Source organism: Crotalus tigris, unplaced genomic scaffold, assembly GCF_016545835.1.
Source record: "Crotalus tigris isolate CLP2741 ecotype Arizona unplaced genomic scaffold, ASM1654583v1 scf7180000018115.866842, whole genome shotgun sequence".
Classification (NCBI taxonomy): Eukaryota; Metazoa; Chordata; class Lepidosauria; order Squamata; family Viperidae; genus Crotalus; species Crotalus tigris.
Genome location: NW_024096832.1, coordinates 257,009 through 280,489, shown reverse-complemented (window position 1 = coordinate 280,489; position 23,481 = coordinate 257,009). Strand labels below are relative to the sequence as shown.

General features: G+C 34.8%; 1 protein-coding gene across 10 annotated transcripts in view; it reads right to left on the bottom strand.

Annotated features, from left to right (window-relative positions):
* Positions 1–23,481, bottom strand: part of ADGRV1 (adhesion G protein-coupled receptor V1) — a 255,607-nt gene that overhangs the window by 64,080 nt on the left and 168,046 nt on the right. The gene's annotated exons all lie outside the window — the stretch shown is intronic.

Below are 23,481 nucleotides of genomic sequence, written 5' to 3'. Positions count from 1 at the left end.
CAGAGCAAGAGTTTGGGAGAGTTTACTTAGGGCCATCACTATTGTCAGGCTTCATCTTCCAGCGAGAAATTACTACTTGGGAAAGCACACTTGAAATACAGATAGATTGTGTGTATTAAATTAAATAATTTAGCAATGCATTACACATAGTCATCAAATTATGATCATAATGGAGCCTGTCCATTACAATTGTAAGTTGTAATGGTTGTAAAATGAGTCTACCATGTGACTGATTCAATTTTACATCATTTTTTGCATTGGTCATTAAAAAACATGCCGGTTGTAAAATAAATATCAAGTTATTAAGTGAATGCTGCAATCATTAAGAAAAGCTATGGTTTGCTGAAACTACAGTTCAGAAAAAAAAAAAACAGAAATAACTACTGATTTTCATTAAAATTGTAGTAAATCACAGTCACAGGTCTGTGGGACACTGCAAATGGTCATAAATGCAGCTGTGTTGGCAAACACCCAAAGTGCAATGACATGACTTGGGGGGGGGGCAACCATTGGATTTTTGGATCCAAGTTGTCTCTTCTTTGGTTTTGGTTGGAACTTCAAACAGTCACTGAGCAAACAATCATAAGTCAAGGATTACCTGTACTGTGTCTGAAGAACAAGCTCAATGCATAGAAAAAATGTTCCAAGCCACTTTACATTTTACCTTCCTTCATATGTAATAGATTACTTAGCTCCCTCTTTTGACAAGGTTATCTGTATCCCCTGTCCATTTTAACCATCAGATTTTCTAACAGGTTGTCTTCTACTGACTATGAAAGCTAACAGTCATATTTGTGGCTAAAGAGGCTGAAGGACTGGGTTGCAACATCCTTGGTGTAGTTCCCATCAAAGGTTCAGAGGTGGGAACAGAAATGCTATGCTTGTTCACTTTTGTATTCAATAGCAAAATACTTCAAAGTATGATCAGAGACATATTTAATGTAAAAACATTTCAAAATTCATATTACTATGGAAAAAGTATTTCCCTCCTTTTTGAATTGAGTTGAATTAAAAATATAAGTGGAAGGAAAAGGTGAAATCAAAACCCTAAAGAACATTTTGAGGCCTTGAGAGTAAAAGCTGCTCCATCTATTTTACTTGTGATAAAATTCATTATAGAACCTTCTTGCCAGTCTGAATTTCTACCAAATATGCAGAGCTGATTATACAATGCAAGATAGATATATTGGATCTCAAGTATCTCTTCTGATTGGCAGCAGATCCCTAAGTTCCCAGCAGAGACATTCTCAGCTTCGGCTAGATGGGTCTCTTGAATAGAGACTATTGAGTCCTCAGCTTAATGGCGAATAAGCACAGAACATCTCGTAGTGTCAAGAAGCCTTTATTGTAGTCTCTTCTGCTCCGTTACAGCTGTGAGGCTCGCAGGCCTCTCTGCTTCTCTTAAGAACGCTTCCCCGGGCCGAATGGCAACAATTGGCGCGCTCCGCACCTCGCGCATGCGTGTGAAGCCGGCGCCAGCCAGTCTGGTCCCGGGCAGCTTGCAACTGCCCGGGACCATTGCAACGTCCCGAGCTTGCCTTTGCAGGCTCAGGACACAACAGAGACAATGAGGTATTCTTTTATTTCTCATCTTGTATTTTGTACTTGTCATTGTAAAATGTTCTGAAGTCTTTGGAAATAGTAGGAAGTTAAACTAAACGAACAACTAAATTAGTTAAGGAGCCAATACTGGTGACACTGCAGATCTGTCTTCATTACTTTCATTTCATTTTTATTATTTAGTTAAAATAATAAGGCAGAAATAAAAAGACAGAAATACTAGCATGTGTACACCATACTGAGATTAATGTTAGTTTTGGAACATGGAACATATTAATTTCTATTGTACTTCATGATTTTGGCTTATTAAAATAGAGCCCCCTTAATTCTTCTGTTTCTGTTAATAACGGCTTCAAATATAGCAACACTAATTTGTGTCACTAACTCTAATAATAAAAAATACATTATTAAAATGTATGTTTGACCAAACTTCATATTAATCATTGTGTTTCTTACAAAAAACATACGGTATAACAAACATAACACCAGATGAAAAGAAATGCAAAAAAGTTTGGATAATGGATGTGGCAGTAGCTGGAAACAGCAGAATAGAAGAGAAAGAACTGGAGAAGATAACAAAATACAAAGATCTACAAATAGAAATAGAATTATTGTGGCAGAAGCAAGCAAGATAGTACCAATAATAATAGACACCTTGGGTGCAATCCCAAAACAACTGGAGCACCACTTGAACACCATTGGCTTTGACAAATTTGCCACCAGTCAAGTTGCAAAAAGCGGCTTTACTCAGAACAGCTTCCATCCTGCAACGATATCTGTAACACCACCAAACATCCAGATTTACCTATCCCAGGTCCTTAGAAACGACTCTAGACAAAAATGCCAAATCCAGTCTGAACATATGGCTGACTATGCGAATAATAATAATAATAATAATAATAATAATAATAATAATAATCAGGATCAGAATCAAACAAGATTCCCTCAGTATAAATGGTCTGCAACCATCAAGATATCTTTCACATCTTTAAATTTAATTTTTTAAAAATGTGAAATTGAATTTGGGTCAGTCACCGGGACCAGAGATTTACTCTTCCGAACTTTCAGATTCATGCTGGAGCCCATTTTCAGTGAATTTCTCTACTGGAATATGTCCTTTGGGCTGTTCTGTGAGTTGTGTTTATGTGGTGTCGCATAAAGACCTTATAGGAAGACATCACATAAACATGACTCACAGAACAGGCCAAAGCACGTATTCCAGTAGAGAAATTCCCTGAAGATGGGCTCCAGCATGAGTCTGAAAGCTTGGAAGAGTAAATCTCTGGTTCTGGTGACTGACCCAAATTCGATTTCGCATTATTATCCCTGGGATACTTATATTTGCCTTCATTCATTAAAAATGTATTTAAACAATTTGTTGAAATCAAAGAAGATGACCTCCAGATCATTCTAGTTAGGTCAGATATTAATGTTTGTGCCTATAAATGTACAATATATAAGTTGCAAAGTTCCAACTTGAGGGAAATAAATACAGACTGTTCTTATCTTTAGGTGAAAACAACAGGAGGAAGTTTATGGCATCTCTTTGCTCATCTCAAAGCAACTCAACGTTACTGATTTTTTTCCCTTTTTTCTCTCTTCCCCACTGTCCCCCAATTTCTATTTCCCAACTTGGTGCATTATTTGATCTGTAGAAATCTCATCTCTACAAATTTAGAAGACATTTGTAACATGGAATAAAAATATTATATATATATATATATATATATATATATATATATATATATATATATATATTCAGTAATGATGGTGAAAATGCGACTCCCGGGCATAATTATAAATGGAATGAATAAAGCGCGTTCACCAGGAGAGTTTAAAGTTAAAATACTTTAATTAAAGTATTTTACTATATTAAAAGGTTGCCAAGCTTTCGTTGGGAAAACTCCCCAACATCTTCAGGGCTGAGAGACTGTTTCTAACAAGGTGATTCAAACGGGTTCCATAGACGTCTGCACATGGTTCCTAGACTGTGCTAGCATTCCCTGCTGAACAGCTGATAGGTGGGGGGGGAATCGGAGTAAAGATTTCTTCTGTCGTTCTCTTGAGCACTTTTGTTCACATTTCCGTCGACTTCAGGGGGTATTGTTAAAGTTATGTTCCGCCCTCTCCCAGCAGTACTGGCTCTCGTTGCAGTGGGGGGATTTAGTTTGATGTCATTGTGTATCCTACCATGGAGGCGGGGCTTCATCGGCTGCAATTTAACATCTTTCCTCTGCTGTGTGCTCCCGTATTTATCTTTGCTCGCATGTACAAGCATCAACTGGATGTGGTATTTTTCAGTGTTTGAATCATCCTCCTCCATCATGGTGTCCCCCATGCTCATCTTCCCTCGTAGGTCAATATTCAAGTTAAATCCCCCCCATTTCTGTGAGCAAAAATCTGTTGCTATTTGAGCAGATTCCCCGCTCATGTTACTTTCCCTTTTATCAAGCGAACGGGTCGTCATCACATGTTTTTTCTCCCCTCTCTGTATGGGATATCCACCTTTATTATTATTATGGGTAGTGCTAAATTTAGTGGCTCTATCCTCAAATTTCTTAGGCGCTCCAATGTCATTATTGTTGTTTTCTCCAATTAAAGGGGGTGTGGTTTCCCCTTGATATTGTTGGGGGGTTTCTGGGTAGTCTATATCAGATTGTTTCTGGTAGGGAGGAGGTGTAGCTCCTGGTTTAGAATGTTGTGGATGTTGATTGTAAGGTTTGTGATATAAAGGATGATGGTTTGAGTTCCATTTTCGTAGCGCTTGTTGTGCTGGGTGCAAGTCAATGTGACGATTGATTGAGTTGTTATTCGAGAACCAGGCTTCTTTTAGCAGCCGACCTCCCTTCGTGGCATCACTGGCTATGATAAGGGTGTTATTGAAGTCAAACTGATGGCCTTGTTGTGCCATATGCATCCAAAGTTGTGAGTGTGGTTCGCCTCGTTTTATGGCCAGTTTGTGTTCGTGGAGCGAGTTTTCAAGTGTTTGGCTGTTTCTCCCACATAGTTGCCTTCGCAGTTTTTGCAGTTGATCTTACCATGGAGAAATCTGCTATTGTTTATAAGATCAGATATCAAATCTGATCAATCAAATCTCTACTCCTATTCCCCCCCCCACCTATCAGCTGGTCAGCAGGGAATGCTAGCACAGTCTAGGAACCACGTGCAGACGTCTATGGAACCCGTTTGAATCACCTTGTTAGAAATGGTCTCTCAGCCCTGAAGATGTTGGGGAGTTTTCCCAACGAAAGCTTGGCAACCTTTTAATATAGTAAAATACTTTAATTAAAGTATTTTAACTTTAAACTCTCCTGGTGAACGCGCTTTATTCATTCCATTTATATATATATATATATATATATATATATATATATATATATATGTGTGTGTGTATATATATATATATATATATATATATATAAATATATATATATACACACACACACACACACACACACATACACATATATATATGATTTTGAAATATGTGAACTGAACAATTTGGGAAGGTTTGATGTGTAAGTGTATTTATTTTCACCTTCTCCCAGAAAACTAACTTTCAAAATAGCCTTTTCTACAATATATTCCAAAAATAAGAAAAACCAGAGGGAAAAAAACAATTTAGCAAGGATAGATGCAGAAAATAGCAACCGTAAGAATATTTCTTAGCAAACCAATATCACCTTGCAAGATTTAAGTACTATAGTCATTAAAGTCTTAGCTTGATAATTTTTAAATTTAAGATAGAAATCTTTATTATATAAAAACTTTCAATGCACTTACAGCTATTTTTCAATTTTGACTTAGTTCTAGATATATAATGGAAGTAACCTTATATTTATTAACATTAACATTGCAGAAAGCATTGTTAATATTGATATGAACTTTTTCAACTTTAAAAGTTTAATTCACCTAAATCATCATAGTGTTAAAAATCTCTAGTTAATTCTGTATAAATATCCCTATACCCTTAATATAATATATGTAGGTTACAGTGCAGTAAAATTATTTAAAAAAAAAACACTAGTGAGTTTGATCATTTTTACTACTTGGTTTGAAACTGTAAAAATGATGGTATTTTGCCCAGACCTATATACTTCTTTCATAACTTGAAAAGTAATAGTAGCAGCAAGGACAACGTATATGTCTTCTATAACTCTTGACATTTTCCAGTTTCTTAAAAGAACAGTTGTTTCCACAGTGTGTTAGAATGGTGTATCCTTTCTGTTCTTTGTTGGCAATAAAGATGTTTTTGCAGCTAGATGTGAAAGACTGAACACACTGTTTATATACTCATACTTACCAACAGTTCGGCTGCAAACAACAATTAAGATGAATAACCCAAAGCCAAATTTAGAATTTAAAATCTGCTGTTCTCCTTTAAAAATGCTGACAAAGAGTAATCAGCTAATCAAGTAATTCTATGTAATGCATACTTTCTTTCTTTAAGATACTTGCCTGGCACACTGGTGTTCCTATGGCAAAAGAGCAAACATGGAAAGTACAATGAGCCACAGGGACTCAATAGATTCTGCTTTTAGGTTAGGAGTATGAAAATAACTTGTACTAAACATGTATGATGGCTAATAGGATGCTTTTGATTTAGCTGGGTTAAAAAATGTTGCATCCATCTTCAGAGGCTGAGGTACCAGGAAATAACTACCACAAATAGGCAGGTTCTCTTCTATATGTTTCTCTACAAAAATCATTTTACTAAACTCTGATTACACACAATGACTACAGTCTTAAATGTTTCATTCTAATAATTCACCTTTAAATGAGAGGGCTGTCACAGAGAATATGGTAATGGAAACAGATTGTTTTCATTTCATTTTTTTTAGGACAGATTCACATTCATAGTTTTCTACTTTGAACATCTGTAGAGGAGACCCATCAAATTTTGAGGGATATATCTATTAGTATATATGTAGCAATATAAGTCATGGGCATAAGTGGCCTGGAAATTCCCTTATGGGGTCTTTGGTGCTCTTCGTTGTTTTCCTGCAGATGTTTCATTACCAAACTAGGTAACATCATCAGTGCACTAAGCTCAGAGAACGCCAAGGATCCCCAGTTCAATCCTGAGCTACAAATATTCTCTTCTATCACTAAATTCCACTATATTGGCTGAAAAGAAATCTAATAAAGACATTCATAATTCCCTCCAAAACCACCAGATATAGTATAAGAATTCATATGAAATTATTTACTTCATCCAACATTACTTCATAAAAAACATTATACACCTATAATCTAGCAGACTTAATATTTGACATCAATTTTTAAAAATCCATAAAATAATAAAAAATATCTTAAATAGCCTTATGATGGTAATGATTTTTAATTTTTTTAAATAACATTGAAGATTTAGATTACATTTAAACTACATCTGATCTATTCCACAAGTTGTCTATCCTTGATTTAGCCAAATTAAATTACTTAAGGTTTAAACATGTTTAATTATCAAGTAAACAATCAATTATCTTAGATTCAAATGCTTCAAAAGATAAAACCAGACCCTAATATCTGGAATAATAATAATATTTATTCACATCAACTTTCAAAGTATATTTGTTCAATCCATCTGTCAGATTAATAAATTTAATTATCTATATCAATAGTTTAGGAGCCATTTGACTTTGGCCACACAAAAACAATTTTCTAAACAGAGGTTAATGTTAGACTTGCAGCATTATTGTTTAATCAATAAGAATCCATCCAGCATTGTACCAATTCTTAGGTAAATTGAAAATAGACTCCTTTGTCACTGAATGATCAAATGAACACAGAATGATGTATAAGATGAGAGCTTAATAACAAGTCAGTAAGACCTTCAATCACAATTACAATGAAACAACTATATTTAAGATCTAGTTTTCTCATGGTTCTTATGTATACTTGATGCTGAACTGCTAAAGGCATTGTGATGAATTATGTGAGGCTAGTTTTTATGTTGCTTACTAGTCAGCATGAAGGGAACTTTTAGGATTTTAACACACCAAGAGGAGGTTTACCTTTTTTCTTCCAAAAGTAATCATTTCCCTCATGCTGCGAGTAACCTTAAACAAAAAGCTAACATTGATACCAAATCTGTCCACCCACATACCTCCTATTAAATGACTGCTAATGGAACAGTCCTATATGCAATTCATGTGAAGGAACAGCAGTAAAATCAATAGAACTGAACTACAGGATTGTATTCTTAATATGATTTGACCATATATGGAACAAAGAGATATATGTTCAATGTACTTCAGGAATATGAAAGTTATTATTTATTTCAACTGAGTAGTTTGTATTGCTATTTGCAAATTGGAAGTACCATATTGATATCTAAAAACTATGAAAAGGGGTTTTATTTTATGCCATTTAGGAGGAATTGCATAGCCTCAAGAATGTGTAAGCCTCATTTTGCTTGGACATGCTGCTTATTTTATCTGGTGTTAAGGAAATGACAGCTCTGATGAAAGCCAAGAACATTGGCTAGGCCTGAGACATCCAGTTTCATTATGCCATTTACCCCTGTACTAATAACTTACCAAAGAGTTTTTCTATAAAATTGGGAGAAGGGCGGTTAATATAAAAACACATGCTACCTTGTGCTTTTGAAGGACACATATGATAGCTAGATGCTTCATATCATTCCCATTTTGTTTTTTGTCACCAGGATTATGACGATTGAAATATTTCTTTGCAGCTCAGTAGTAGGTGTTCACATAAACAGAATGTGTGTGTTGTTTTTTGTGGGCCTATATGAAACATTCCATAATCATTCCTTTGGTCTTTATTTTTCTACAAGATAGGTGGGAGGTTGTCATTATTATGAGCTACCAGTTTGTCAGTTTAATAAGCTTAAGCAAAAGCAAGCATTTTAGTAGACTTTCCCCCTTTTAAAAATGATATTAAATCCTTTTGCTTGTCTAGTGGACTAGAAAAAAACCAACAAAAAGAAGATATGCTACTGCTCCTTGCTGGATTCATTTACTTTATTTTATTTTACTATAAACAAAGCAAAACAAAAATGCTTCTCCTGATGGTTACAACAACATTAACATCACCACAGCAAAAGAAACAAAGAAACATAACATTTCTGGATATTATCAAGCTCTGTGAATTAGGATTTAAATCTGTTTTGAAAATTCAACATTAACAAAGCACAACAGCATTCAGAAAAGCCTGAGCAAGCCAACTAAAGCATATCAGTATTTGAAAAATCCCTGTAAGCCACAAGAACTAAAACTCAACAACCAATCAATCCAACATGAAATCTTTTGAAAACATTCAAAACCATCGTTTGTGATTTGGTTGGTTGGCTGGTTTCAAGTCTCAATATATCTTTTCTACTTTAACTCAATAGCACTGGATTTAATACAATTGTATCTATGTATGTCATAATTTTCTAAATCTTGAATCTGTATATGTATTAGGCATTAATATATATATCACTCTATGTATCATTAGGTGAGATGGACAAAGGGATTTTGCAGCCTGCTATATTAATATCTAATACTTAGGTGAAAAAAAATTCTGCTATTTTGCAATCATGAAACAAAGTTTGTATAATACATTCGGAATCAAGAAATATTACACCTATAGACATTATCCAACTGAGATCCCATTTAAACTTATTTCTTTGTGAAAACAATATTATTTAAGAAAATGATATAAAATGTTATATACTTAAAAGTAAAAAAGAATTATTGCTCTAGCAATATATTTTTCTAGCATTCCAATGGACGCATCCAAATATATTGGTTTTCCAATGTAAAAATATTGCTCTCCTGATAAAAGGTTGCATATATTAGAATGATTTGCTGATGTTTTTGTTTCGAAAACTTCCCCTACTGTAAAATAGTGAAGTACAAATCTGACCTTTATCAAACAAACAATCAAGATGCAGTAGCACATTTGATTCTAGCTGATAAATGCCTGACTGCACTGTTACAACCAGCCAGCAAAATGAACACAAATATATGTGTAATATGTCATTGTAGTGGAACTGCAAGATTTTTTTCCTACATGAACATAGTGTAGTTTCCTGTACATATATGTGTAGGAAACAGATTAATGTGGCCTTGGGAGTTTTCCAAATCCTGTTTTCCCACAAACAATGAATAAAGTTCAAAAGGACAAAAGTGAATGCAGACTATATTCCATGTTGAACTCTGAATTTGGATTTAGGCTAATTTCTACAATACAAAAGTTAATCAAAAGAAACCAGAGATAAGGTGCTTTGCTGCAGACTATACTGAAAATTAATGCCCTTGCTGGAAATTCTAAGAATTCAAGGTGAAACATATTTAACAAACCAATTTAATTCTAAAATTAATAAAAAGTGCAAATATCAGGATAAAATAATTAAAGGTATTATCTCTATTCTATCATTAAAATATTATCCAAGTACTGGTCAAGAACTGAAACTTTCAGAGCTTCAGAAGGGCTGAATTTGCATATTATCTTTGTGATAAAAAGGACAAAAGTGGCAGGCTTTTGTTAAAAGCAGGCTCCCGAGTTTTCTGGAGGCTGTTTGGGTTTTGATAGGGAGAAACAGGCTAAGATTCCAGTGCAGCCAGACAGAGTGGCTCTGGGCTTGAAGGCTTGCAGATTCTAAGAAAATACCATCTTTAGTTCTGAATGGGGTTGCACCTCCCTAAGCAGAACTGGTTTGTAAATACAGTAAATACCGGTGGTAGCTGTGCCCCAAGATGGCCTTTGCTCACATCCATTTTGGAAACTAATTGTGACTTTTCCTGCAAAGGGACACTTTACTCATTTTCACTCACTCCTTATTCATCTCTTGATTGTACTACTATAATACACTCAAGAGTGCAACACTTCAGGATAGAGGAAATTCTTGGTGTTTATGTACATTAATGAGTAAGTAATACTGTACAAGAGTTAACTACTGCCTATAGTACACCTTGCTTATCTACTCAGACAGACATAACTAGTGAGAGTAAGTAATAAATTAGCTTTATTATTAGTAACTGGCTTATTTCTCCCTAGTATACTTTTTCACAGACTATTTCCAATCCTGAAAGAAGCCTAAAATACCCCACCTGATTGCAGACTGATTTTTAGGCATATGTTTGGATAGTAATCGTATGAATCTTCTTTAGAGTACTATGTACTAACTACAAAAATGTTGGTGGTATAATTTGCTTAATAATTGATTATGCCAAGTGGGCAATTATAGGAATATTCTTTAAACTGGCTGGGAAACAGAGCGGGAACATATCCCAAATTATGACTGCATGATTGAATTCATCCTAAACCTCCATATAGAACATATAGCATAGCTCATCTGTTGTGGAAAAGAAGCAAAACACAGATTTCTCAATTGCTAGAATAACTTAAACATGAGCAAGCTGGCCAAATTAATGGGTCACCACATGTTTTAACTGTGTCTGAATGACTGCAGTATTTGTCCTTGATTCTGCTTTCTAAAGAGATGATGGGTATGAAATCATAATCCTAAAGACAATGTGCAAGTATTACATCACTATATAGCAGAAGCTAAATGACACAGTAGAAACCAACACCAGGAGTTTTCATTTAAAAACTCAAATTGTGCTTTGCATACTGATGCTGCTACCTTGTTTCTACCCTGGGGGGGGGGGGGAAACATGCCAGCCAGAGCAGCTAATCTATCCTACAGGGCTCCAACAGTGAGCCTTTCAGAAGCTGGCTGCTGCTGCTGCTGCTGCTGATCTGAGAGATGTATTTTTTTCCCAGCAAGGGCTGCCCTTCCCCCAGCCCTCCTCTACTCTCTCTGTCATAGCTAAACTGTGCCGGCTCAAACTGGCTTGCTCCAGCCTCAGCAGCATCTTCTCTTTCTCTCTACCTTGTAGCTTTGTTCCCAGATTTAGAATGCAGCCTGTGTCTTCAAAGCTGCCCGTGTAATGAATCTGCTAACTAGCAGACAATTTTAGAACATTCATGCTTTTGGGATAAACATACTGGAGTAATGTATTTCATGGCAGCATTAGTTGTACTGTGCAGCTAATCTATGTGACACAGGTTTAATCTTTCAGAGTCACAATTTTAATTTGCATTTATTTTGTTCTTGTTATTATGTGATCCATAGTAGATTTAGAATATTTTTAAAGAAATCTGTTTGTGAAAACAACCTAAGAGTCATTTTAAATATTGAGAGAATTATATCAATTTGCTGACTGCAAAACAGTATAAAAACATTTTGAATTTTTTAAAATGCTTTTAATTTGAAGGCACATGCTTATATGGGAGAATTATCTTCAGTGTGGTGCAATTTCCAGGCTCAATTTACAATTCAATATCAGGGTTTATTGAATGACCTCATCTTATCAATCACTGTTTCAGTTACCTTGTAAAATTGCTGTGAGGATTTAATGCAGATTTCTTTGGGAAAATAACAGTGCAATTTAATTATGTTTGCACAGTATTGCTGAAATGTTTTACAATTATCAACCAAATATATTTTACCATTCAACAAGCTGTGTCATATAACTGAATGGTGATCCTGATACCACTTCATAATTTATCAGAAAATGCTGGAACTCGAATTAGGTTAGTTTTCCAAAGCTATGACCTATCAATCAACAATTGAAACCCCAATATCTTTTATGACCTTGAGAGATAATTTATTGAGACAGAAATCAAATGAGGGAATAAAGAGTATTCTTTCACTGTGATTAGCTTGGTTTCATCTGAAGTCTGTACAATAGCCAATGAAAATGCTGATCAACTGCATTTCACAGATTGGGACCATGTGCTGGATTAAATCAGACACTGGCCAAATAAAAACCAGAGGCTCACTGAGGTGTTAGGAGTGGGACAGAAAATGGTTTCCCAATAGCAGAATCACAATATCGCAAAAGATTTTTCCAAATTTAACTTCCAAGGCTTCACCTCTTTGCATTTACCTTTGCTTTAAATAATCTTCAGAATAGTCGCATGAATTGTTTCTTTTTAAGGAGACGAGAATGGGGAAAAAAATCCAGATAATTCAAAATAGCTTCTTGCAAGCCAATAGATGTTGAATGCTATTTACATTTTTTCTTTTGATAGACTTTTTATATTTATGTAAACCTCTAGAACCTGTCTAATATGTGATAATAGATAAATATTTTGATGGGATTTCAGGTAAGTCAGGATGGAGGGGAAATGGGTCAGGGGAGAATGACACAATCGGGGTGTGTAGAAGAACAATTGTAAAAACTACTCTTAACAATGTTCTTATTACAAAAACAATGCTTCACAGGAACATCTGTAATAATTAGACATGTCAACAATGAAAAATTGGTGGGAATGTATAGTTGCAAAAGTAATTGAAAATAAACAACTACAAAAATATTGTGAGATTTCTGAATACAAAAATGATAAAATCTTGATGAATAACATGCCAGATGTAACTCTGGTTGAAAAGAAGAAAGTGTGGATAATTGAAGTGGCAGTATCAGAGGATAATAGAATACAAGACAAAGAACTGGAGAAGATCATAAAGATAAGATCTGAAGATCTGAAAATTGAAGTTGAAAGATTATGCCATAATCTGGTAGTGATGGTTCCATAGCCTTCGGCACACTGGGTACCATATCAAAAAGCCTTGGATGGCACATAGAAAATCTATGTATTGACAGATTTTCCATATGTTAATTACAAAAGGCTATACTGCTTCGATCCACACATATAATACATTGATACATTATGACATCTTAGGTTGTTGGGAAGAATTTGAATGAAGGCCAATACCAGCTAAAAAACTGGTGAATTCACATTGTTGTATATGTAATAATAAAGCTGTAGAATAGACTAAACATATTGTCAACATGAAACCTTTTTCTAGGCCAGTGTGATTATGCCAACCAGAATGTTAATGCTCTACAGTAGAGAAATGGAACAAATATTTTGCAGAGGAACATAGCATTAAAAAAATGGAGATTCTTTTCTTGCATTTTGTATGCCAAACATGTGAAATTCCCTGGTCTTTTGCTAAATAGCTAGAACTTCCTAGCCTTAACAAGATTTGCATAGCAGCATGTTCCAAAGATGTGTAATTCTTATAATATTTCCTCATTTTTTTTACAAGGGTACTTTTAAAGTCCATGAATTACACAGGCTTTTGCAAAGTGGTGAGACTATACCAAAATGATGACAAATGCAATGATATCATAGTTCATACCCATTATACTTGCATCCTGATGTCAGGGAATTTGTATTATAATACAACACATATTTCATCACCTGGTTCCTTTGCTCTTACCACAGTTGCTCATATATATAAAGGGAGGAAGGAATAAGTTACTTTAAGATGTTCTACAGTAAAGGCTGTTTAATCCTTACAATCACATTTTAAACTGTCTTATACCAGTGTAGATTCACATATATTAATGTACACAAAGGTGTGTAGTGTTTGCTTTGTATATATACGTTTGTTAACTGTAGGATTTCATTAATATTATCTACATTATTACAAATAGGCTGGAAGCAACCATTTCAGAACGTGATGCCAAACTAACACCCACATGCCCATAAAAAAAATGCTCAGATGTATCAGAGGAGCTATAAGGACATATACTCTATCAACTTGAATATATAAATTCTGGTAGAGATAATTGCCTCTGCAATCAAAATAACAAAGCAATTATAAATAAATCTCAGAGTTTAACTTAAAACTGCAAATATTGGATTGGCCTTCCAATGTAGTAGAAAATATTTGGAGCATACCTTTACTGTACGTCTCAACTTTTATCTAAGAGACACCGTAATACAAAAATGAAATAGACAACTTGCACCAAACATTTCCTTTGGTAGAACAGAAACAACTAATACCAGAGATTATTCTCCCTGGAAGCCTACCATTCCCAGCTGTGTTCAAGTTTATTCCAGAAGGATAGAAAACTGTTTGTAAGAAACACAGACCAAGATGAATTAGGGAAGAAAGGAAGTTTTGCCCAAAATACTGGATGTAGCTAGATGAAATATGAGCATGGGAAATCAACGTTAAGCATTTTAATATCCAATTGACTGAAATGAGAAACTCTCCCACTGTAATTAGTACAAGGGCTGGGTCATGCCATATGTGTAGTTTAATATTTTGCCAAAATAGTTTCCATAGAAGTAACAAAAACAATAATCTTTCCAAAAATCCAATACTATGCAAAGAGGAAGGAGAAATTAATAATATTAATATGTGAAAATATGGAGAAAAACAAAAACGATTTTGGCCTGATGGGTAAAACCAACACTGTTGAGGGTGTGGCAGGGAAGAGATCTTCAAGAATTGGGTTCTACTTGGGAAAAAAAGGTCTTGAATATCCACTCATCTTTATGCTGAGCATTTATTATTTTACATTTACATGTAATTACATTTACATGCATATTTAATTGCTCATCAGAAACAGAAGTACATTAATATGGAGACCTGGTAATAGAAAACTGACATCCAAAAGAACAAAGGCAGATGCAGTGACCTCTAACCCTGAGAACACAACTGATTAGGTATTTGCATTTTCTTAGTACTTTTTAGACTGATTTTGTACTTGTGACATGCAAACATTTGAAAACCATGTACTAATGTTTTCATGGCACAAGTTCAAATGTATATCTTTAAAGTTATAAAGGAGTGATTTTTCAACATTGCCAGAATGATTGATCTAAAATAGTGAATGGTCTAGAAACTATTATGAATTTTTTATTCTATCAAAAATAATATATTCAGGCATTTCTTGGATGTCAACTATAGAACAGCCCATGGAAGAATTCGAAGATGTGTTTCATAGTATTTTGTTCCTAACAAGCATATAGTAGAAAGAATAGCATTTCTGGAGTTACTGAAAGGAAAACATGAATGAAGGAATAACACATGTCCAAATGACTTAGCTGCCTTAGCATAACTGTAAGAATATGAGTAAAGAGTGCCTCATAGTGGGCTCTTGTCTTTAGTGCTGATTGAAAGAGATGTCAAATTCTGCTGTTTCAAAAGGGAGCCTGACTTTAACAGATATGAATATACACTGACCAATGGCTCCCCTCAGTGGTTTATAAATATGTATATTCAAGTGTGCAAGACACACAAACAGAATCAGTTCAGTACAAACAAAGTTTTGGATAACCAACACAGAAGAGGAATTGGCTCACATTTGTGAGACAAATAGTTTTATAATGATGTAAAAGTTTCTTTTTAATATAGATCTGAGTTCCTATAGAATGCATAGTTCTATAGTGTATCCTCAGTTAATAGAGATTAAGCCAAAAAATCCTAGGCATCTTATCTTTCTGTTGAATCCCTTTTGCAACATACAATACATATTCTAACATTTTCCCCCCATTTGAGCAATTATATCTTCAATATACTGGCAAATACAAAGTGCTTGTGAAACATTGCAAGAGACAGATCAAAGGAATCAGTCAAAGGAAATGGATTATTTTCTTTAAAAAAACAAAAACCTGAAGCTGACAGAACTTTGAGCTTAAAAAAACCAAAACAAACCTGTACCTTGTAATGCTAGTGTTATAAGTTGCAAAAGGGACATTTCTGCAGCTTCCTTTTTTGTACAATTGGAGGAATGTCCCTAATTGCTTACATTATCAACAAGTTGATATTACAATGTGTAGTCTAGCAAGTGCCTACCAAGCAACAATTACATTTTTACCCCAATATAGAACCTTCCAGAAAAAGCAAACAGATGTAAGTCCTAGCTGATACCTACCTTTTGTGTGTAGAACAAATATGCAAAAAGAGAATGCAGATAATGATAAGTCCACTAGTTCTGTCCTATCTGCATGTACACTTTTTTTTAATGGTCTATGAGGTGCAGCCGGGACCTGTCTTTTACTCATGTTGTCCTTAATTTAGAAGTCTGATTTCCCCCATCTTTAATCATGGAAGAAACCTACAGGGCTGGGACTGGGACTCATTATTTCAGAACTTCTTTCTGGCTCATGTAAAGTGATGCAAGAAGAGAGCCAGATTTTCACGCTTCCTTGCTGTCCTGTAGACAGAGTATAGGTAAATTTGCCACACAAAAAGAGATTTAGATGTCAAGATGAGGAAAGAAGGTTACACAATGGATGCTTCTTGCTTAATTTTCTGAAGCTGCCTATCTTTCACTCCTTCCTCTCCCTTCCTCAAACTATCTCCTGATATTCAAAATGTGATTTGAAAGGTTTTGGAAAGGTGTATTGTGAAAAATCACATTTTTAAGCATAATAAATGCATATTTTTATCATACAGTGGATGAAAATATCTTGTACGTAGCTTGAATTTAATTTTTCTGTGACAAAAGGACATGATAGAGAAAATGGGTCCTAAAATACTGGTGTATATGCACACTTAGCTTTAAGCCAAGGATCATATTTTAAATGCTGATTAATGAAAAGATACAGTAAAAATTTCATAGTAAAAGCTTAAATATATAATTTAATGAGAACATTTTAAGTCTCTTCTATCCAATACTAAGATGGATAGATGATAGAGAGACAGAGATAGAGATAGAGGCAACAGACAACGCTAATTCCCAACAAAAGCCATGTGGCTTTTTCTCAGACGTCTGATCAAAGTTCATATAAGATTAATAAATAATAGACTTACAGCAATGGTTAAACAATAGTCCAAAGTCAAGATACACAAAACATTTTTCCTACTATCCAGACATACTCCAGCTTAAATATAACTTGCTCCAAAAGTCTGCAAAATTTGAACCTTCCTATTAATCACCTTGAAGATCATGTTGACTATTATACTTGATGTGCTAATATAATGTGAGCTACAACACTCTGTTTATCATTAAAAATTTCAGTTCACTGAAACCTGAGAAAAAAGACTATTTGTTTCAAACAAAATCTAAGTGCAGGAAAAGAGGCCAACAATTCACCCACTGTTGAACAGCTGATTTTCTAATTTCTTTATTTTGCTTTGGTTGCTGTTTTAATAAACACTGTCTGCAAGTTATTATTTTTTAGTAATACAGTTTCTACAATTCTTGTTTTAATCTTCCAGAATCAAATACAGTAATAAACTTCCTTCCTAAATACTGAGGTCTCCTGGAAAGATAAAGGTGCAATTTAATTCTCACTAATTCACATTACTGAATATACGGGATTTGAAAAGAAGATTTGGGAAAACAGATATAGCATTCCATTTATTCAGAGCTCAACATGGGATCAAGTTATCAGGTGTTCTTTTTCTGTGTCTTCAAGACAGTATTGAACTCCTGGCAACTGCCCAGGTTCATCCTTGCAGCTCTCTTGGCGAGGTTTTTTTTTTTTTAATAGTTTGCCACTGACTCTCTTCTAGGGCTGAGAGAGTGTGACTGGCCAAGGATCCCTCAGCTGACTGCACCCCTAAGACTAGAACTCATGGTCTCTGGCCTGATGATTTAACCACTAAACAGAACTTGCTCTCATGCTCTGCTGTGACTTATCTAAAACTAAGCTTTTCTTGTACAATTTGTTAGTGTAAAAATGCTTAATAGTTTTATGAAAGCTTCAGTCAAGGTGAAGCCAACTGTTTTGCCTTCTTGCAGAATTAAATACATTCTGCATTTCCTTGTCTGCAGTGAGGTCGTAGAGAAGGCTGATCTAATTCTCTGATGCTGCTGCTCTTTACCAGCGAGAATCTCAACCCAGAAGAGAAAAGTGGGTAAGCTCCAAAACTGGGTGTTTAATACATTTTGAAGATGTTGTCTTTTGGATGTTTCAATTCCAAAGTTATTAGTATTGGTAAAAAATCAAATCTAAATATAAATCCAAAAGGTTTTAGCGTTCTCTGCCAATTAGCTTATTATTCCTAGATGTTGAGTACATTATCATTTTGATCCCTTTGGAAACACACACAGAATGGATGCAAGTTAGAGTTTAATGTGAACTATTTAAAAAAGTACAAAGGTAAATCTGTGCTCAGCAGATTGATCAATGTCAATATTTGGGTCAGTAGATTTTGGCATCTTCTTTTATTTACAGTCTGTTAAGCTACTTTGCCTGTTATGCAATGCAATAACTGTATTTACCCAAAAGTATCTCTGAATTCAATGAGATTTATGTTCCAATAAATACATTTAGAGATGCAATCTTAAATGCAATATAATGTTTGAAGACAAGATTATCACAGTAGTAAACTTAGACATTGTTCTTAGTGGAAATATATAGAAGGCAGTTAAAATGTTATACCTAGAAAGCATGTGTTTTAGAGCTCATCTCAAGAACTACTATAAACTTTTAAGACAAGTTTCTGTTAGTGATTCATGGAGAGATTGCATTGGCTCGGAATAGGGTTGGAATGAGGATTGGTTGTTCCCCTGCTTCTTGCTCTTGTCATCCATTCAGAGATGAAATCCTGGTTGGCCTGCTTGGACAGGTAGGTCTATCAGCAGCTGCTTCTCCTTTTAGTTATTATTCTCTCTTCAGTTGTCCCCATTTCCCCTTTGCTTTCATAGAAGTTTGTAAGAAAGGATGCTCTCACATTCCCTTGCCTTATTTTCTCATTTACCACTCAGACTTTTCCCCCATTGACGTTCTCAATATTAGACCAGTGTTGCTTCTACAATGATTAAAATAAAGGGAACATTTCTATCATTCTATCATTCGTTCTTCTACCATAAGTCCATAGAAATTTGGGGCAATTATGAATTGAGGCTTTAGGTTCATAGAAAGAAAGAAATAGAATTAGGTGAAATTTTGCAGTTTTGTTCCAAAATTCTTATGTTGCTAATTAATGTTTTGTTTGTATTTTTAAGCAAAGGGAATTATTGCAATACAGTGGGCATAGGATGGGAAAGAAACCAGTGAGCAGAAATCAAAAAGGTGCCTATTGAGACATGTAAGGGTGGAATGCATGTGTGGTGGCAGTAGGGATATTATGATGGATAGGGACATTTACTGAACTCTATGAGCTGTTGTTAATTTACTGGAAGAAAAATTAAAAAAATAAATGAATACATTGATGACCATCAACAGCCTAGAAAGAAATGGCAGCCCAGCTAGAAAGGACAGATATGCCTAGTGCTATAGTATCAGAGTTGGTGTTGCTAGACTGGAATGAATTGTGGTAAACTAATCACGAGGAAGCCTAAGATAGCTTAGGATGGAAGCCAGTACTTCTGAAGTGGAGCTGGGTGGAGGACAACACCATCTTTTATTGCATGCAGCAAAAGGTAGGTGGACCATACAAGATGATAGAGTAAGCAAAAATGTGCATCTGGTCACAAATACACACTTGTAAGTCCTAAACAATATGCTTAGTATTTCCAATAACACTGGCTATTGACTATCCTATACAAATGCTCTCTAATTATTTTAAAAGGCATTTAAAAGGTACTTTTTCCACTTTGGAAATAAGGAGAATCAATGAACACAAGAAACTGCATTTTCTCTCATTACTGAATTTCTTCATTAACTCAGCAAATATAGAACTGAAAATTACATATTTACCAAAATATTTAGCTTTTTGCAATATTATAAAATATTATCAATGATAATATTTTATAATATTGCAAAAAGCTAAATATTTTGGTCATTGCTCACTAGTCATCTTTTGATATGCGAAATCAACTATTGCATGGAGTAATTTTGCTTAGATTCCCCCCCCCCCCATAGTTAGATGATTGAGATATTCCTATACAGTATTTACACGTACTTTATTATTATTCAAATAATATAGTGGAGTCTTATCCATTATTTAAGATTCTCCGTTTATCTTTTGTTCTACAATTAGTATAACAAAGCTACACTCAGAAATAGACTAGAAAAAGTTATTGTGGATTTAAATATGGTTGCAGTTAAGAATGCAAAAAATATGCCATGGGAAGGATTACAGCTTTAATGAGAAATTCTGGGATGCCCCCTATATAGAGAGTCACAACTTAGAAAATCACACTAACTACAAATATTAACAACATGATGTTAAAAATATATTTCGGCTGGCCTTAGCACATTCTTTTATCTGGTTTTTATAATCTTTGATTAACTAAGTTCAAAAACAGGAGTTCATCACAAAGTTATATTTTGTTTTCTTTTTTAAAAAAATGTTTGAATTCATTAAATTACACTTAGCTAACATTGGGGAAAAAACTGATTTAAAAAAGCAGGCAAAGTGATTTTGCTTATTTATGCATTTATGCTTTTCAGTTCAACTTGTAAACAAGACCCATTGCATTAAGCAGAATTTTCTTCCACATACACCACATTCCCTTATCCTGTCTTGAACTTGTTTAAATAGGAATTGCTCAACCACAACAAAAGATTCTGCACTACAGAGTAGTATGGGGGATTCATCTCTAAACAAGATTTTCCATAAAGTGAGAATTAAGAGAAAGCTTGGTTCAATATATGACTATGACTACCTCTCATTTGTTTGTTTGTTTGATAAGTCCTTCAGGGAACAACAGTTCTATGTACTCTCAAGCATAATGTTTTTAAAAACTGCAGTATTATCTTACTTTTGGATGCTACTAGAGGAAGCTATACATGATGTAAACAGTGAAAATCAAGAGACAATAACAGAGAGGTGAAAGATAAAGGTAAAGGAGTCCCTGGGGATTTTAGTCCTCTAATCGTTGCCGACTATAGGGAGCAATGCTCATTTCTGTTACAAGGCCATTGAGCCAGCGCTGTCTGAATACATTTCCATGATCATGTGACAGTATGATGTCACAAAGTGCAGTTACCTTCCACTGAAGTGGTACCTATTTATCTACTTGCATTTGCACACTTTTGAACTGCTAGGTTGGCAGAAGCTGGGGCGAGGACAGGAGCTCACCTCATCACATGAACCTCAGATCTCGAACTTTAACCACTGAATTGCTGTGCTGTCCCAATAAAAGAGAGGATATTAAATGATTTGCTGGGTGACTATTGATTGGCAGCCATCAACTTCAATTCTTTTCACTTGTGTCAATAACTTCATGATCTCCAAGATATATACTTGTTCAAAATATAGCCAAATAGAGAACTCTGTGTGTTAATGGCCACATTTGTTATACTAGACTGTAAGTTCAAGAATCTGTATGGTCATCCTGAAGCTAGAGGGACTTGGAATAAAACATACATACAGTACTGTGTCAAAAGGTAACTCTTCCTTCATAATACTGTTTTGGAATAAGCCCATTTTCCTCTTAGTATAAATAGTCCTGCTCCTGTAGTGTGCAGTTGAATCTGATAATAAGTATGAGAAATACCTAAATGTGCTTTAACGTATTCTGAGATTTGTGACAAATTCTCGTAAATATTCTCCTGACTACACAACTGTAAAAAATTAAACTTGTAAATTCTTTAAACCACAAAACTGCAGATATGGGCTCTGCTGCTTCCACATTTTCAAAGAACAAAAGAGTTTGGTTAAAGACATATGAATAAAGATATATGACAAATATATTACAGAAGATTTTATCTTTATTATTGATCCCAAAATGGCCATCCTTCATAGAAGAAATTGTTAAATCTGACTTCATTGAAGATGGAAAATATTAGAAAGATGGAAGTGAAGATGGAAAATATTAGAAAATGTAACAATTTTTCATAGACACCATGTCTTTTTATCACACTACATATGTAAACTAGTACATTAGTACAAGAAAGTCTATATCATACCTAACAACTTTGTTAATTGTCAGTATTCTGTCTCTCACTTCTCTTTTCATCATTTTCTCTCCAATCACAACACCTGAACAAATATATAACCTTCTCAGGAATACACTGCATTCATCTGAAGCTTACATGATAATATATTAATAGTATCTAAGGGGCAAGACTGACCCTTGTTATTTTATATATGATCTGTCCCAGGTTATTCACAGAACAGTGTCACACACTGGATCTGCTATTCCTATTGGAGCACTGAATATGTGATTGGAAATTTGGGGAGTTTTTGATGTTCTAGTCGCAGGGATCCTCAACCTTGGGAACTTTAAGACTTGTTGACTTCAACTCCCAGAATTCCTCAGCCAGCAAAGCTTAAATTCCTCAGCCAGCAAAGCCACAAGTCTTAAAGTTCCCAAGGTTGAGGACCCCTGTCCTAGTGCAATTGAGTAGTGCAAATGTGTGTGGAGCCTTCTTGGCTGCAGAGCAAGCAGGGCAGAAAACATCCTGCAGCTAAGAAGGCTCCACACACATTTGCACTACTCAGGTGACCCCAAGGACACAGGTAAACCTCCAAACAGCCTCAACAACCTTCTAAAAGAATGCAAATGACCAGCTATCTCTAAGGATTATAAATCCTTCCATTCCCCACCATCCAGTCAGAGCCGAAGAAGCTTCTTGGATGAGAAGAGAAATGTCTTCAAAGAAAAACAAAAAAGTCAGTTGCCTCCTGAAAAAGCACTTTTGGGACGACTCACAACAATATATTGCAATAGTATATGGTATGACAGCTTAGTATTGTATTCAAACCTGTATTAAAAAAGTCTTTTGGGTGTACCCAAACCATTAGACACACTCAAGTAACTATGAATCCCAGTTCATAATTCTGAGATATTTGTTAAAATATCAGTACAGTGTCTTTAGTGGCACAATGCTGAATACAACTTTCTAATACCAAGCATATGGTTTTCCCACCTACAAAACAATGTTTTTATTCACACTAATTATAATGGGAATATTTCCACTCATTGGGGGTCATTACTTCCAGTCCCAAAATTCCAGCAAAAGGAAGGAACAGTCACTATAATGGTCTGGCTACTTATTTTATAACCAATGACTAATAGAAGTTCCTGTTTTTTAAAAAAATAAAAAAAGCAGAAAATAAATTAATAAATGCAATTAAATACAATTATAAATACATAATAAATACAATTTCGATAGCAACCTGTAGCATATCATAAAATATACTCAAAGGAAAAAATATTTCACAAGAAAAATAAAAGAATATAGTGAAATTCTACTTGTCAGCCTAAGAATGATCTAGGACAGGGATCCCCAACCTATGGGCTCTTGGCCAGCGGGCTG